This window comes from Ambystoma mexicanum, chromosome 1p (genome assembly GCF_040938575.1).
Source record: "Ambystoma mexicanum isolate Mex_15411 chromosome 1p, UKY_AmexF1_1, whole genome shotgun sequence".
In the NCBI taxonomy this organism is placed as follows: domain Eukaryota; kingdom Metazoa; phylum Chordata; class Amphibia; order Caudata; family Ambystomatidae; genus Ambystoma; species Ambystoma mexicanum.
The window spans coordinates 1,026,323,543-1,026,340,257 of record NC_090921.1 but is presented as its reverse complement, the minus strand read 5'-3'; the positions used below and the strand labels follow the sequence as shown (position 1 = coordinate 1,026,340,257).

The window sequence follows — 16,715 nt, the reverse complement described above, 5'->3', positions numbered from 1 at the left end:
TCGTATTGAGTTTGCTAGAGTTGATATGCCAAGCCTTCGATAGCTCAGTTGGTAGAGGGGAGGACTGTAGTGGTAAAACAGGCATCCTTAGGTCGCTGGTTCAAATCCGGCTCGAAGGACTCTTGCCAAATGCACATTTTATTGAATACTTGGAAAGTAAAATACTTGGAAAGTAAAATAACAGACAATTTATAATTATATTATATTTCATCACTGAAAATAGATGCCTTTTGCTTTGAGGCTGTGGCCACGTTATTTTTCTGTCCAACACGAATCTTCATTGGTTTCCTGTCAGGTGTTTTGGATCCCCATCTCTTGCTATGAACTGGCAAAACAGCAGAATCCCCTTGACAATCTTGATTTCTCAAGGGAAATGAGAGAACACTATACACCATCCAAGATATTAAAATATTGTCAAGGCCCAACACGGCTGAATACTCTGAGGAGATGGCCTGTGAGGCGCCGCCTTTCAACTTTTCCCCCTTAGTATAGTGGTCATTAACATGCGGGAGACTGCGGAGGGGGTCATTTTTTTAATTGGGAACTGATGTGCTTTTACTCAATTCGGGAACCTCACAAGCCAAATTTGTAGTATTTTGCACGAATTGCAAGAGATGTTTACAAGTGGACGGTTGAAGTGGAAGCTCGTATTGAGTTTGCTAGAGAATGATTTGCCAAGCCTTCGATAGCTCGTCGCTGATTCAAATCCGGCTCAAAGGACTTTTGCCAAATGCACATTTTATTGAATACTTGGAAAGTAAAATACTTGGAAAGTAAAATAACAGACAATTTATAATTATATTATATTTCATCACTGAAAATAGATGCCTTTTGCTTTGAGGCTGTGGCCACATTATTTTTCTGTCCGACACCAATCTTCGTTGTTTTCCTGTGAGGTATTTTGGATCCCCATCTCTTGCTATGAACTGACAAAACAGCAGAATCCCCTTGACAATCTTGATTTCTCAAGGGAAATGGGAGAACACTATACACCATCCAAGATATTAAAATATTGTCAAGGCCGAACACTGATGAATACTCTGAGGAGATGGCCTGTGAGGCGCCGCCTTTCAACTTTTCCTCCTTTGTATGGTGGTCAGTAACATGCGGGAGACTGCGGAGGGGGTCATTTTTTAAATTGTGAACTGATGTGCTTTTACTCAATTCGGGAACGTCACAAGCCAAATTTGTAGTATTTTGCACGAATTGCAAGAGATGTTTACAAGTCGACGGTTGAAGTGGAAGCTCGTATTGAGTTTGCTAGAGAACGATTTGCCAAGCCTTCGATAGCTCAGTTGGTAGAGCGGAGGACTATAGTGGTAAAACAGGCATCCTTAGGTCGCTGGTTCAAATCCGGCTCGAAGGACTTTTGCCAAATGCACATTTTATTGAATACTTGGAAAGTAAAATACTTGGAAAGTAAAATAACAGACAATTTATAATTATATTATTTTTCATCACTGAAAATAGATGCCTTTTGCTTTGAGGCTGTGGCCACGTTATTTTTCTGTCCGAGACCAATCTTCGTTGTTTTCCTGTGAGGTATTTTGGATCCCCATCTCTTGCTATGAACTGACAAAACAGCAGAATCCCCTTGACAATCTTGATTTCTCAAGGGAAATGGGAGAACACTATACACCATCCAAGATATTAAAATATTGTCAAGGCCGAACACTGATGAATACTCTGAGGAGATGGCCTGTGAGGCGCCGCCTTTCAACTTTTCCTCCTTTGTATGGTGGTCAGTAACATGCGGGAGACTGCGGAGGGGGTCATTTTTTAAATTGTGAACTGATGTGCTTTTACTCAATTCGGGAACCTCACAAGCCAAATTTGTAGTATTTTGCACGAATTGCAAGAGATGTTTGAATGTCGACGGTTGAAGTGGAAGCTCGTATTGAGCTTGCTAGAGACTGATTTGCCAAGCCTTCGATAGCTCAGTTGGTAGAGCGGAGGACTGTAGTGGTAAAACAGGCATCCTTAGGTCGCTGGTTCAAATCCGGCTCGAAGGACTTTTGCCAAATGCACATTTTATTGAATACTTGGAAAGTAAAATACTTGGAAAGTAAAATAACAGACAATTTATAATTATATTATATTTCATCACTGAAAATAGATGCCTTTTGCTTTGAGGCTGTGACCACGTTATTTTTCTGTCCAACACGAATCTTCATTGGTTTCCTGTGAGGTGTTTTGGATCCCCATCTCTTGCTATGAACTGGCAAAACAGCAGAATCCCCTTGACAATCTTGATTTCTCAAGAGAAATGAGAGAACACTATACACCATCCAAGATATTAAAATATTGTCAAGGCCCAACGCGGCTGAATACTCTGAGGAGATGGCCTGTGAGGTGCCGCCTTTCAACTTTTCCCCCTGAGTATGGTGGTCAGTAACATGCGGGCGACTGCGGAGGGGGTCATTTTTTTAATTGGGAACTGATGTGCTTTTACTCAATTCGGGAACCTCACAAGCCAAATTTGTAGTATTTTGCACGAATTGCAAGAGATGTTTACAAGTCGGCGGTTGAAGTGGAAGCTCGTATTGAGTTTGCTAGAGTTGATTTGCCAAGCCTTCGATAGCTCAGTTGGTAGAGAGGAGGACTGTAGTGGTAAAACAGGCATCCTTAGGTCACTGGTTCAAATCCGGTTCGAAGGACTTTTGCCAAATGCACATTTTATTGAATACTTGGAAAGTAAAATACTTGGAAAGTAAAATAACAGACAATTTATAATTATATTATATTTCATCACTGAAAATAGATGCCTTTTGCTTTGAGGCTGTGACCACGTTATTTTTCTGTCCAACACGAATCTTCATTGGTTTCCTGTGAGGTGTTTTGGATCCCCATCTCTTGCTATGAACTGGCAAAACAGCAGAATCCCCTTGACAATCTTGATTTCTCAAGAGAAATGAGAGAACACTATACACCATCCAAGATATTAAAATATTGTCAAGGCCCAACGCGGCTGAATACTCTGAGGAGATGGCCTGTGAGGTGCCGCCTTTCAACTTTTCCCCCTTAGTATGGTGGTCAGTAACATGCGGGCGACTGCGGAGGGGGTCATTTTTTTAATTGGGAACTGATGTGCTTTTACTCAATTCGGGAACCTCACAAGCCAAATTTGTAGTATTTTGCACGAATTGCAAGAGATGTTTACAAGTCGACGGTTGAAGTGGAAGCTCGTATTGAGTTTGCTAGAGAATGATTTGCCAAGCCTTCAAAAGCTCAGTTGGTAGAGCGGAGGACTGTAGTGGTAAAACAGGCATCCTTAGGTCGCTGGTTCAAATCCGGCTCGAAGGACTTTTGCCAAATGCAAATTTTATTGAATACTTGGAAAGTAAAATACTTGGAAAATAAAATAACAGACAATTTATAATTATATTATATTTCATCACTGAAAATAGATGCCTTTTGCTTTGAGGCTGTGGCCACGTTATGTTTCTGTCCAACACCAATCTTCATTGGTTTCCTGTGAGGTGTTTCAGATCCCCATCTCTTGCTATGAACTGGCAAAACAGCAGAATCCCCTTGACAATCTTGATTTCTCAAGAGAAATGAGAGAACACTATACACCATCCAAGATATTAAAATATTGTCAAGGCCCAACACGGCTGAATACTCTGAGGAGATGGCCTGTGAGGCGCCGCCTTTCAACTTTTCCCCCTTGGTATGGTGGTCAGTAACATGCGGGAGACTGCGGAGGGGGTCATTTTTTTCATTGGGAACTGATGTGCTTTTACTCAATTCGGGAACGTCACAAGCCAAATTTGTAGTATTTTGCACGAATTGCAAGAGATGTTTACAAGTCGACGGTTGAAGTGGAAGCTCGTATTGAGTTTGCTAGAGAACGATTTGCCAAGCCTTCGATAGCTCAGTTGGTAGAGCAGAGGACTGTAATGGTAAAACAGGCATCCTTAGGTGGCTGGTTCAAATCCGGCTCGAGGGACTTTTGCCAAATGCACATTTTATTGAATACTTGGAAAGTAAAATACTTGGAAAGTAAAATAACAGACAATTTATAATTATATTATATTTCATCACTGAAAATAGATGCCTTTTGCTTTGAGGCTGTGGCCACGTTATTTTTCTGTCCGACACCAATCTTCGTTGGTTTCCTGTGATGTATTTTGGATCCCCATCTCTTGCTATGAACTGACAAAACAGCAGAATCCCCTTGACAATCTTGATTTCTCAAGGGAAATGGGAGAACACTATACACCATCCAAGATATTAAAATATTGTCAAGGCCGAACACTGATGAATACTCTGAGGAGATGGCCTGTGAGGCGCCGCCTTTCAACTTTTCCTCCTTTGTATGGTGGTCAGTAACATTCGGGAGACTGCGGAGGGGGTCATTTTTTTAATTGTGAACTGATGTGCTTTTACTCAATTCGGGAACCTCACAAGCCAAATTTGTAGTATTTTGCACGAATTACAAGAGATGTTTGAATGTCGACGGTTGAAGTGGAAGCTCGTATTGAGCTTGCTAGAGACTGATTTGCCAAGCCTTTGATAGCTCAGTTGGTAGAGCTGAGGACTATAGTGGTAAAACAGGCATCCTTAGGTCGCTGGTTCAAATCCGGCTCGAAGGACTTTTGCCAAATGCAAATTTTATTGAATACTTGGAAAGTAAAATACTTGGAAAATAAAATAACAGACAATTTATAATTATATTATATTTCATCACTGAAAATAGATGCCTTTTGCTTTGAGGCTGTGGCCACGTTATGTTTCTGTCCAACACCAATCTTCATTGGTTTCCTGTGAGGTGTTTCAGATCCCCATCTCTTGCTATGAACTGGCAAAACAGCAGAATCCCCTTGACAATCTTGATTTCTCAAGGGAAATGAGAGAACAGTATACACCATCCAAGATATTAAAATATTGTCAAGGCCCAACACGGCTGAATACTCTGAGGAGATGGCCTGTGAGGCGCCGCCTTTCAACTTTTCCCCCTTAGTATGGTGGTCAGTAACATGCGGGAGACTGCGGAGGGGGTCATTTTTTTCATTGGGAACTGATGTGCTTTTACTCAATTCGGGAACGTCACAAGCCAAATTTGTAGTATTTTGCACGAATTGCAAGAGATGTTTACAAGTCGACGGTTGAAGTGGAAGCTCGTATTGAGTTTGCTAGAGAACGATTTGCCAAGCCTTCGATAGCTCAGTTGGTAGAGCAGAGGACTGTAATGGTAAAACAGGCATCCTTAGGTGGCTGGTTCAAATCTGGCTCGAGGGACTTTTGCCAAATGCACATTTTATTGAATACTTGAAAAGTAAAATACTTGGAAAGTAAAATAACAGACAATTTATAATTATATTATATTTCATCACTGAAAATAGATGCCTTTTGCTTTGAGGCTGTGGCCACGTTATTTTTCTGTCCGACACCAATCTTCGTTGGTTTCCTGTGAGGTATTTTGGATCCCCATCTCTTGCTATGAACTGACAAAACAGCAGAATCCCCTTGACAATCTTGATTTCTCAAGGGAAATGGGAGAACACTATACACCATCCAAGATATTAAAATATTGTCAAGGCCGAACACTGATGAATACTCTGAGGAGATGGCCTGTGAGGCGCCGCCTTTCAACTTTTCCTCCTTTGTATGGTGGTCAGTAACATGCGGGAGACTGCGGAGGGGGTCATTTTTTTAATTGTGAACTGATGTGCTTTTACTCAATTCGGGAACCTCACAAGCCAAATTTGTAGTATTTTGCACGAATTACAAGAGATGTTTGAATGTCGACGGTTGAAGTGGAAGCTCGTATTGAGCTTGCTAGAGACTGATTTGCCAAGCCTTTGATAGCTCAGTTGGTAGAGCGGAGGACTATAGTGGTAAAACAGGCATCCTTAGGTCGCTGGTTCAAATCTGGCTCGAAGGACTTTTGCCAAATGCACATTTTATTGAATACTTGGAAAGTAAAATACTTGGAAAGTAAAATAACAGACAATTTATAATTATATTATATTTCATCACTGAAAATAGATGCCTTTTGCTTTGAGGCTGTGACCACCTTATTTTTCTGTCCAACACAAATCTTCATTGGTTTCCTGTGAGGTGTTTTGGATCCCCATCTCTTGCTATGAACTGGCAAAACAGCAGAATCCCCTTGACAATCTTGATTTCTCAAGGGAAATGAGAGAACACTATACACCATCCAAGATATTAAAATATTGTCAAGGCCCAACGCGGCTGAATACTCTGAGGAGATGGCCTGTGAGGTGCCGCCTTTCAACTTTTCCCCCTTAGTATGGTGGTCAGTAACATGCGGGAGACTGCGGAGGGGGTCATTTTTTTAATTGGGAACTGATGTGCTTTTACTCAATTCGGGAACCTCACAAGCCAAATTTGTAGTATTTTCCACGAATTGCAAGAGATGTTTACAAGTCGACGGTTGAAGTGGAAGCTCGTATTGAATTTGCTAGAGTTGATATGCCAAGCCTTCGATAGCTCAGTTGGTAGAGGGGAGGACTGTAGTGGTAAAACAGGCATCCTTAGGTCGCTGGTTCAAATCCGGCTCGAAGGACTCTTGCCAAATGCACATTTTATTGAATACTTGGAAAGTAAAATACTTGGAAAGTAAAATAACAGACAATTTATAATTATATTATATTTCATCACTGAAAATAGATGCCTTTTGCTTTGAGGCTGTGGCCACATTATTTTTCTGTCCGACACCAATCTTCGTTGTTTTCCTGTGAGGTATTTTGGATCCCCATCTCTTGCTATGAACTGACAAAACAGCAGAATCCCCTTGACAATCTTGATTTCTCAAGGGAAATGGGAGAACACTATACACCATCCAAGATATTAAAATATTGTCAAGGCCGAACACTGATGAATACTCTGAGGAGATGGCCTGTGAGGCGCCGCCTTTCAACTTTTCCTCCTTTGTATGGTGGTCAGTAACATGCGGGAGACTGCGGAGGGGGTCATTTTTTAAATTGTGAACTGATGTGCTTTTACTCAATTCGGGAACGTCACAAGCCAAATTTGTAGTATTTTGCACGAATTGCAAGAGATGTTTACAAGTCGACGGTTGAAGTGGAAGCTCGTATTGAGTTTGCTAGAGAACGATTTGCCAAGCCTTCGATAGCTCAGTTGGTAGAGCGGAGGACTATAGTGGTAAAACAGGCATCCTTAGGTCGCTGGTTCAAATCCGGCTCGAAGGACTTTTGCCAAATGCACATTTTATTGAATACTTGGAAAGTAAAATACTTGGAAAGTAAAATAACAGACAATTTATAATTATATTATATTTCATCACTGAAAATAGATGCCTTTTGCTTTGAGGCTGTGGCCACGTTATTTTTCTGTCCGACACCAATCTTCGTTGTTTTCCTGTGAGGTATTTTGGATCCCCATCTCTTGCTATGAACTGACAAAACAGCAGAATCCCCTTGACAATCTTGATTTCTCAAGGGAAATGGGAGAACACTATACACCATCCAAGATATTAAAATATTGTCAAGGCCGAACACTGATGAATACTCTGAGGAGATGGCCTGTGAGGCGCCGCCTTTCAACTTTTCCTCCTTTGTATGGTGGTCAGTAACATGCGGGAGACTGCGGAGGGGGTCATTTTTTAAATTGTGAACTGATGTGCTTTTACTCAATTCGGGAACCTCACAAGCCAAATTTGTAGTATTTTGCACGAATTGCAAGAGATGTTTGAATGTCGACGGTTGAAGTGGAAGCTCGTATTGAGCTTGCTAGAGACTGATTTGCCAAGCCTTCGATAGCTCAGTTGGTAGAGCGGAGGACTGTAGTGGTAAAACAGGCATCCTTAGGTCGCTGGTTCAAATCCGGCTCGAAGGACTTTTGCCAAATGCACATTTTATTGAATACTTGGAAAGTAAAATACTTGGAAAGTAAAATAACAGACAATTTATAATTATATTATATTTCATCACTGAAAATAGATGCCTTTTGCTTTGAGGCTGTGACCACGTTATTTTTCTGTCCAACACGAATCTTCATTGGTTTCCTGTGAGGTGTTTTGGATCCCCATCTCTTGCTATGAACTGGCAAAACAGCAGAATCCCCTTGACAATCTTGATTTCTCAAGAGAAATGAGAGAACACTATACACCATCCAAGATATTAAAATATTGTCAAGGCCCAACGCGGCTGAATACTCTGAGGAGATGGCCTGTGAGGTGCCGCCTTTCAACTTTTCCCCCTGAGTATGGTGGTCAGTAACATGCGGGCGACTGCGGAGGGGGTCATTTTTTTAATTGGGAACTGATGTGCTTTTACTCAATTCGGGAACCTCACAAGCCAAATTTGTAGTATTTTGCACGAATTGCAAGAGATGTTTACAAGTCGGCGGTTGAAGTGGAAGCTCGTATTGAGTTTGCTAGAGTTGATTTGCCAAGCCTTCGATAGCTCAGTTGGTAGAGCGGAGGACTGTAGTGGTAAAACAGGCATCCTTAGGTCACTGGTTCAAATCCGGTTCGAAGGACTTTTGCCAAATGCACATTTTATTGAATACTTGGAAAGTAAAATACTTGGAAAGTAAAATAACAGACAATTTATAATTATATTATATTTCATCACTGAAAATAGATGCCTTTTGCTTTGAGGCTGTGACCACGTTATTTTTCTGTCCAACACGAATCTTCATTGGTTTCCTGTGAGGTGTTTTGGATCCCCATCTCTTGCTATGAACTGGCAAAACAGCAGAATCCCCTTGACAATCTTGATTTCTCAAGAGAAATGAGAGAACACTATACACCATCCAAGATATTAAAATATTGTCAAGGCCCAACGCGGCTGAATACTCTGAGGAGATGGCCTGTGAGGTGCCGCCTTTCAACTTTTCCCCCTTAGTATGGTGGTCAGTAACATGCGGGCGACTGCGGAGGGGGTCATTTTTTTAATTGGGAACTGATGTGCTTTTACTCAATTCGGGAACCTCACAAGCCAAATTTGTAGTATTTTGCACGAATTGCAAGAGATGTTTACAAGTCGACGGTTGAAGTGGAAGCTCGTATTGAGTTTGCTAGAGAATGATTTGCCAAGCCTTCGAAAGCTCAGTTGGTAGAGCGGAGGACTGTAGTGGTAAAACAGGCATCCTTAGGTCGCTGGTTCAAATCCGGCTCGAAGGACTTTTGCCAAATGCAAATTTTATTGAATACTTGGAAAGTAAAATACTTGGAAAATAAAATAACAGACAATTTATAATTATATTATATTTCATCACTGAAAATAGATGCCTTTTGCTTTGAGGCTGTGGCCACGTTATGTTTCTGTCCAACACCAATCTTCATTGGTTTCCTGTGAGGTGTTTCAGATCCCCATCTCTTGCTATGAACTGGCAAAACAGCAGAATCCCCTTGACAATCTTGATTTCTCAAGAGAAATGAGAGAACACTATACACCATCCAAGATATTAAAATATTGTCAAGGCCCAACACGGCTGAATACTCTGAGGAGATGGCCTGTGAGGCGCCGCCTTTCAACTTTTCCCCCTTAGTATGGTGGTCAGTAACATGCGGGAGACTGCGGAGGGGGTCATTTTTTTCATTGGGAACTGATGTGCTTTTACTCAATTCGGGAACGTCACAAGCCAAATTTGTAGTATTTTGCACGAATTGCAAGAGATGTTTACAAGTCGACGGTTGAAGTGGAAGCTCGTATTGAGTTTGCTAGAGAACGATTTGCCAAGCCTTCGATAGCTCAGTTGGTAGAGCAGAGGACTGTAATGGTAAAACAGGCATCCTTAGGTGGCTGGTTCAAATCCGGCTCGAGGGACTTTTGCCAAATGCACATTTTATTGAATACTTGGAAAGTAAAATACTTGGAAAGTAAAATAACAGACAATTTATAATTATATTATATTTCATCACTGAAAATAGATGCCTTTTGCTTTGAGGCTGTGGCCACGTTATTTTTCTGTCCGACACCAATCTTCGTTGGTTTCCTGTGACGTATTTTGGATCCCCATCTCTTGCTATGAACTGACAAAACAGCAGAATCCCCTTGACAATCTTGATTTCTCAAGGGAAATGGGAGAACACTATACACCATCCAAGATATTAAAATATTGTCAAGGCCGAACACTGATGAATACTCTGAGGAGATGGCCTGTGAGGCGCCGCCTTTCAACTTTTCCTCCTTTGTATGGTGGTCAGTAACATTCGGGAGACTGCGGAGGGGGTCATTTTTTTAATTGTGAACTGATGTGCTTTTACTCAATTCGGGAACCTCACAAGCCAAATTTGTAGTATTTTGCACGAATTACAAGAGATGTTTGAATGTCGACGGTTGAAGTGGAAGCTCGTATTGAGCTTGCTAGAGACTGATTTGCCAAGCCTTTGATAGCTCAGTTGGTAGAGCTGAGGACTATAGTGGTAAAACAGGCATCCTTAGGTCGCTGGTTCAAATCCGGCTCGAAGGACTTTTGCCAAATGCAAATTTTATTGAATACTTGGAAAGTAAAATACTTGGAAAATAAAATAACAGACAATTTATAATTATATTATATTTCATCACTGAAAATAGATGCCTTTTGCTTTGAGGCTGTGGCCACGTTATGTTTCTGTCCAACACCAATCTTCATTGGTTTCCTGTGAGGTGTTTCAGATCCCCATCTCTTGCTATGAACTGGCAAAACAGCAGAATCCCCTTGACAATCTTGATTTCTCAAGGGAAATGAGAGAACAGTATACACCATCCAAGATATTAAAATATTGTCAAGGCCCAACACGGCTGAATACTCTGAGGAGATGGCCTGTGAGGCGCCGCCTTTCAACTTTTCCCCCTTAGTATGGTGGTCAGTAACATGCGGGAGACTGCGGAGGGGGTCATTTTTTTCATTGGGAACTGATGTGCTTTTACTCAATTCGGGAACGTCACAAGCCAAATTTGTAGTATTTTGCACGAATTGCAAGAGATGTTTACAAGTCGACGGTTGAAGTGGAAGCTCGTATTGAGTTTGCTAGAGAACGATTTGCCAAGCCTTCGATAGCTCAGTTGGTAGAGCAGAGGACTGTAATGGTAAAACAGGCATCCTTAGGTGGCTGGTTCAAATCCGGCTCGAGGGACTTTTGCCAAATGCACATTTTATTGAATACTTGGAAAGTAAAATACTTGGAAAGTAAAATAACAGACAATTTATAATTATATTATATTTCATCACTGAAAATAGATGCCTTTTGCTTTGAGGCTGTGGCCACGTTATTTTTCTGTCCGACACCAATCTTCGTTGGTTTCCTGTGAGGTATTTTGGATCCCCATCTCTTGCTATGAACTGACAAAACAGCAGAATCCCCTTGACAATCTTGATTTCTCAAGGGAAATGGGAGAACACTATACACCATCCAAGATATTAAAATATTGTCAAGGCCGAACACTGATGAATACTCTGAGGAGATGGCCTGTGAGGCGCCGCCTTTCAACTTTTCCTCCTTTGTATGGTGGTCAGTAACATGCGGGAGACTGCGGAGGGGGTCATTTTTTTAATTGTGAACTGATGTGCTTTTACTCAATTCGGGAACCTCACAAGCCAAATTTGTAGTATTTTGCACGAATTACAAGAGATGTTTGAATGTCGACGGTTGAAGTGGAAGCTCGTATTGAGCTTGCTAGAGACTGATTTGCCAAGCCTTTGATAGCTCAGTTGGTAGAGCGGAGGACTATAGTGGTAAAACAGGCATCCTTAGGTCGCTGGTTCAAATCTGGCTCGAAGGACTTTTGCCAAATGCACATTTTATTGAATACTTGGAAAGTAAAATACTTGGAAAGTAAAATAACAGACAATTTATAATTATATTATATTTCATCACTGAAAATAGATGCCTTTTGCTTTGAGGCTGTGACCACCTTATTTTTCTGTCCAACACAAATCTTCATTGGTTTCCTGTGAGGTGTTTTGGATCCCCATCTCTTGCTATGAACTGGCAAAACAGCAGAATCCCCTTGACAATCTTGATTTCTCAAGGGAAATGAGAGAACACTATACACCATCCAAGATATTAAAATATTGTCAAGGCCCAACGCGGCTGAATACTCTGAGGAGATGGCCTGTGAGGTGCCGCCTTTCAACTTTTCCCCCTTAGTATGGTGGTCAGTAACATGCGGGAGACTGCGGAGGGGGTCATTTTTTTAATTGGGAACTGATGTGCTTTTACTCAATTCGGGAACCTCACAAGCCAAATTTGTAGTATTTTGCACGAATTGCAAGAGATGTTTACAAGTCGACGGTTGAAGTGGAAGCTCGTATTGAATTTGCTAGAGTTGATATGCCAAGCCTTCGATAGCTCAGTTGGTAGAGGGGAGGACTGTAGTGGTAAAACAGGCATCCTTAGGTCGCTGGTTCAAATCCGGCTCGAAGGACTCTTGCCAAATGCACATTTTATTGAATACTTGGAAAGTAAAATACTTGGAAAGTAAAATAACAGACAATTTATAATTATATTATATTTCATCACTGAAAATAGATGCCTTTTGCTTTGAGGCTGTGGCCACATTATTTTTCTGTCCGACACCAATCTTCGTTGTTTTCCTGTGAGGTATTTTGGATCCCCATCTCTTGCTATGAACTGACAAAACAGCAGAATCCCCTTGACAATCTTGATTTCTCAAGGGAAATGGGAGAACACTATACACCATCCAAGATATTAAAATATTGTCAAGGCCGAACACTGATGAATACTCTGAGGAGATGGCCTGTGAGGCGCCGCCTTTCAACTTTTCCTCCTTTGTATGGTGGTCAGTAACATGCGGGAGACTGCGGAGGGGGTCATTTTTTAAATTGTGAACTGATGTGCTTTTACTCAATTCGGGAACGTCACAAGCCAAATTTGTAGTATTTTGCACGAATTGCAAGAGATGTTTACAAGTCGACGGTTGAAGTGGAAGCTCGTATTGAGTTTGCTAGAGAACGATTTGCCAAGCCTTCGATAGCTCAGTTGGTAGAGCGGAGGACTATAGTGGTAAAACAGGCATCCTTAGGTCGCTGGTTCAAATCCGGCTCGAAGGACTTTTGCCAAATGCACATTTTATTGAATACTTGGAAAGTAAAATACTTGGAAAGTAAAATAACAGACAATTTATAATTATATTATATTTCATCACTGAAAATAGATGCCTTTTGCTTTGAGGCTGTGGCCACGTTATTTTTCTGTCCGACACCAATCTTCGTTGTTTTCCTGTGAGGTATTTTGGATCCCCATCTCTTGCTATGAACTGACAAAACAGCAGAATCCCCTTGACAATCTTGATTTCTCAAGGGAAATGGGAGAACACTATACACCATCCAAGATATTAAAATATTGTCAAGGCCGAACACTGATGAATACTCTGAGGAGATGGCCTGTGAGGCGCCGCCTTTCAACTTTTCCTCCTTTGTATGGTGGTCAGTAACATGCGGGAGACTGCGGAGGGGGTCATTTTTTAAATTGTGAACTGATGTGCTTTTACTCAATTCGGGAACCTCACAAGCCAAATTTGTAGTATTTTGCACGAATTGCAAGAGATGTTTGAATGTCGACGGTTGAAGTGGAAGCTCGTATTGAGCTTGCTAGAGACTGATTTGCCAAGCCTTCGATAGCTCAGTTGGTAGAGCGGAGGACTGTAGTGATAAAACAGGCATCCTTAGGTCGCTGGTTCAAATCCGGCTCGAAGGACTTTTGCCAAATGCACATTTTATTGAATACTTGGAAAGTAAAATACTTGGAAAGTAAAATAACAGACAATTTATAATTATATTATATTTCATCACTGAAAATAGATGCCTTTTGCTTTGAGGCTGTGACCACGTTATTTTTCTGTCCAACACGAATCTTCATTGGTTTCCTGTGAGGTGTTTTGGATCCCCATCTCTTGCTATGAACTGGCAAAACAGCAGAATCCCCTTGACAATCTTGATTTCTCAAGAGAAATGAGAGAACACTATACACCATCCAAGATATTAAAATATTGTCAAGGCCCAACGCGGCTGAATACTCTGAGGAGATGGCCTGTGAGGTGCCGCCTTTCAACTTTTCCCCCTGAGTATGGTGGTCAGTAACATGCGGGCGACTGCGGAGGGGGTCATTTTTTTAATTGGGAACTGATGTGCTTTTACTCAATTCGGGAACCTCACAAGCCAAATTTGTAGTATTTTGCACGAATTGCAAGAGATGTTTACAAGTCGGCGGTTGAAGTGGAAGCTCGTATTGAGTTTGCTAGAGTTGATTTGCCAAGCCTTCGATAGCTCAGTTGGTAGAGCGGAGGACTGTAGTGGTAAAACAGGCATCCTTAGGTCACTGGTTCAAATCCGGTTCGAAGGACTTTTGCCAAATGCACATTTTATTGAATACTTGGAAAGTAAAATACTTGGAAAGTAAAATAACAGACAATTTATAATTATATTATATTTCATCACTGAAAATAGATGCCTTTTGCTTTGAGGCTGTGACCATGTTATTTTTCTGTCCAACACGAATCTTCATTGGTTTCCTGTGAGGTGTTTTGGATCCCCATCTCTTGCTATGAACTGGCAAAACAGCAGAATCCCCTTGACAATCTTGATTTCTCAAGAGAAATGAGAGAACACTATACACCATCCAAGATATTAAAATATTGTCAAGGCCCAACGCGGCTGAATACTCTGAGGAGATGGCCTGTGAGGTGCCGCCTTTCAACTTTTCCCCCTTAGTATGGTGGTCAGTAACATGCGGGCGACTGCGGAGGGGGTCATTTTTTTAATTGGGAACTGATGTGCTTTTACTCAATTCGGGAACCTCACAAGCCAAATTTGTAGTATTTTGCACGAATTGCAAGAGATGTTTACAAGTCGACGGTTGAAGTGGAAGCTCGTATTGAGTTTGCTAGAGAATGATTTGCCAAGCCTTCGAAAGCTCAGTTGGTAGAGCGGAGGACTGTAGTGGTAAAACAGGCATCCTTAGGTCGCTGGTTCAAATCCGGCTCGAAGGACTTTTGCCAAATGCAAATTTTATTGAATACTTGGAAAGTAAAATACTTGGAAAATAAAATAACAGACAATTTATAATTATATTATATTTCATCACTGAAAATAGATGCCTTTTGCTTTGAGGCTGTGGCCACGTTATGTTTCTGTCCAACACCAATCTTCATTGGTTTCCTGTGAGGTGTTTCAGATCCCCATCTCTTGCTATGAACTGGCAAAACAGCAGAATCCCCTTGACAATCTTGATTTCTCAAGAGAAATGAGAGAACACTATACACCATCCAAGATATTAAAATATTGTCAAGGCCCAACACGGCTGAATACTCTGAGGAGATGGCCTGTGAGGCGCCGCCTTTCAACTTTTCCCCCTTAGTATGGTGGTCAGTAACATGCGGGAGACTGCGGAGGGGGTCATTTTTTTCATTGGGAACTGATGTGCTTTTACTCAATTCGGGAACGTCACAAGCCAAATTTGTAGTATTTTGCACGAATTGCAAGAGATGTTTACAAGTCGACGGTTGAAGTGGAAGCTCGTATTGAGTTTGCTAGAGAACGATTTGCCAAGCCTTCGATAGCTCAGTTGGTAGAGCAGAGGACTGTAATGGTAAAACAGGCATCCTTAGGTGGCTGGTTCAAATCCGGCTCGAGGGACTTTTGCCAAATGCACATTTTATTGAATACTTGGAAAGTAAAATACTTGGAAAGTAAAATAACAGACAATTTATAATTATATTATATTTCATCACTGAAAATAGATGCCTTTTGCTTTGAGGCTGTGGCCACGTTATTTTTCTGTCCGACACCAATCTTCGTTGGTTTCCTGTGACGTATTTTGGATCCCCATCTCTTGCTATGAACTGACAAAACAGCAGAATCCCCTTGACAATCTTGATTTCTCAAGGGAAATGGGAGAACACTATACACCATCCAAGATATTAAAATATTGTCAAGGCCGAACACTGATGAATACTCTGAGGAGATGGCCTGTGAGGCGCCGCCTTTCAACTTTTCCTCCTTTGTATGGTGGTCAGTAACATTCGGGAGACTGCGGAGGGGGTCATTTTTTTAATTGTGAACTGATGTGCTTTTACTCAATTCGGGAACCTCACAAGCCAAATTTGTAGTATTTTGCACGAATTACAAGAGATGTTTGAATGTCGACGGTTGAAGTGGAAGCTCGTATTGAGCTTGCTAGAGACTGATTTGCCAAGCCTTTGATAGCTCAGTTGGTAGAGCTGAGGACTATAGTGGTAAAACAGGCATCCTTAGGTCGCTGGTTCAAATCCGGCTCGAAGGACTTTTGCCAAATGCAAATTTTATTGAATACTTGGAAAGTAAAATACTTGGAAAATAAAATAACAGACAATTTATAATTATATTATATTTCATCACTGAAAATAGATGCCTTTTGCTTTGAGGCTGTGGCCACGTTATGTTTCTGTCCAACACCAATCTTCATTGGTTTCCTGTGAGGTGTTTCAGATCCCCATCTCTTGCTATGAACTGGCAAAACAGCAGAATCCCCTTGACAATCTTGATTTCTCAAGGGAAATGAGAGAACAGTATACACCATCCAAGATATTAAAATATTGTCAAGGCCCAACACGGCTGAATACTCTGAGGAGATGGCCTGTGAGGCGCCGCCTTTCAACTTTTCCCCCTTAGTATGGTGGTCAGTAACATGCGGGAGACTGCGGAGGGGGTCATTTTTTTCATTGGGAACTGATGTGCTTTTACTCAATTCGGGAACGTCACAAGCCAAATTTGTAGTATTTTGCACGAATTGCAAGAGA

At 41.4% G+C, this 16,715-nt stretch overlaps 13 non-coding genes across 13 annotated transcripts; all 13 read left to right on the top strand.

Moving 5' to 3' along the window:
* Positions 1-1,280: 1,280 nt before the first annotated feature.
* On the top strand, positions 1,281-1,366 carry TRNAY-AUA (transfer RNA tyrosine (anticodon AUA)). Its single transcript is given in 2 exon segments — positions 1,281-1,317; positions 1,331-1,366. It is a non-coding gene; the product is annotated as a tRNA-Tyr (tRNA).
* A 560-nt stretch (positions 1,367-1,926) lies between these two features.
* TRNAY-GUA (transfer RNA tyrosine (anticodon GUA)) lies at positions 1,927-2,012 on the top strand. The gene is given in 2 exon segments: positions 1,927-1,963; positions 1,977-2,012. It is a non-coding gene; the product is annotated as a tRNA-Tyr (tRNA).
* Positions 2,013-4,509: 2,497 nt separating this feature from the next.
* Positions 4,510-4,595, top strand: TRNAY-AUA (transfer RNA tyrosine (anticodon AUA)). Its single transcript is given in 2 exon segments — positions 4,510-4,546; positions 4,560-4,595. It is a non-coding gene; the product is annotated as a tRNA-Tyr (tRNA).
* Positions 4,596-5,801: 1,206 nt separating this feature from the next.
* On the top strand, positions 5,802-5,887 carry TRNAY-AUA (transfer RNA tyrosine (anticodon AUA)). Its single transcript is given in 2 exon segments — positions 5,802-5,838; positions 5,852-5,887. It is a non-coding gene; the product is annotated as a tRNA-Tyr (tRNA).
* A 1,205-nt stretch (positions 5,888-7,092) lies between these two features.
* Positions 7,093-7,178, top strand: TRNAY-AUA (transfer RNA tyrosine (anticodon AUA)). The gene is given in 2 exon segments: positions 7,093-7,129; positions 7,143-7,178. It is a non-coding gene; the product is annotated as a tRNA-Tyr (tRNA).
* A 560-nt stretch (positions 7,179-7,738) lies between these two features.
* Positions 7,739-7,824, top strand: TRNAY-GUA (transfer RNA tyrosine (anticodon GUA)). Its single transcript is given in 2 exon segments — positions 7,739-7,775; positions 7,789-7,824. It is a non-coding gene; the product is annotated as a tRNA-Tyr (tRNA).
* Positions 7,825-8,383: 559 nt separating this feature from the next.
* On the top strand, positions 8,384-8,469 carry TRNAY-GUA (transfer RNA tyrosine (anticodon GUA)). Its single transcript is given in 2 exon segments — positions 8,384-8,420; positions 8,434-8,469. It is a non-coding gene; the product is annotated as a tRNA-Tyr (tRNA).
* Positions 8,470-10,321: 1,852 nt separating this feature from the next.
* TRNAY-AUA (transfer RNA tyrosine (anticodon AUA)) lies at positions 10,322-10,407 on the top strand. The gene is given in 2 exon segments: positions 10,322-10,358; positions 10,372-10,407. It is a non-coding gene; the product is annotated as a tRNA-Tyr (tRNA).
* A 1,206-nt stretch (positions 10,408-11,613) lies between these two features.
* TRNAY-AUA (transfer RNA tyrosine (anticodon AUA)) lies at positions 11,614-11,699 on the top strand. Its single transcript is given in 2 exon segments — positions 11,614-11,650; positions 11,664-11,699. It is a non-coding gene; the product is annotated as a tRNA-Tyr (tRNA).
* A 1,205-nt stretch (positions 11,700-12,904) lies between these two features.
* TRNAY-AUA (transfer RNA tyrosine (anticodon AUA)) lies at positions 12,905-12,990 on the top strand. The gene is given in 2 exon segments: positions 12,905-12,941; positions 12,955-12,990. It is a non-coding gene; the product is annotated as a tRNA-Tyr (tRNA).
* A 560-nt stretch (positions 12,991-13,550) lies between these two features.
* TRNAY-GUA (transfer RNA tyrosine (anticodon GUA)) lies at positions 13,551-13,636 on the top strand. Its single transcript is given in 2 exon segments — positions 13,551-13,587; positions 13,601-13,636. It is a non-coding gene; the product is annotated as a tRNA-Tyr (tRNA).
* Positions 13,637-14,195: 559 nt separating this feature from the next.
* On the top strand, positions 14,196-14,281 carry TRNAY-GUA (transfer RNA tyrosine (anticodon GUA)). The gene is given in 2 exon segments: positions 14,196-14,232; positions 14,246-14,281. It is a non-coding gene; the product is annotated as a tRNA-Tyr (tRNA).
* Positions 14,282-16,133: 1,852 nt separating this feature from the next.
* TRNAY-AUA (transfer RNA tyrosine (anticodon AUA)) lies at positions 16,134-16,219 on the top strand. The gene is given in 2 exon segments: positions 16,134-16,170; positions 16,184-16,219. It is a non-coding gene; the product is annotated as a tRNA-Tyr (tRNA).
* Positions 16,220-16,715: the final 496 nt, after the last annotated feature.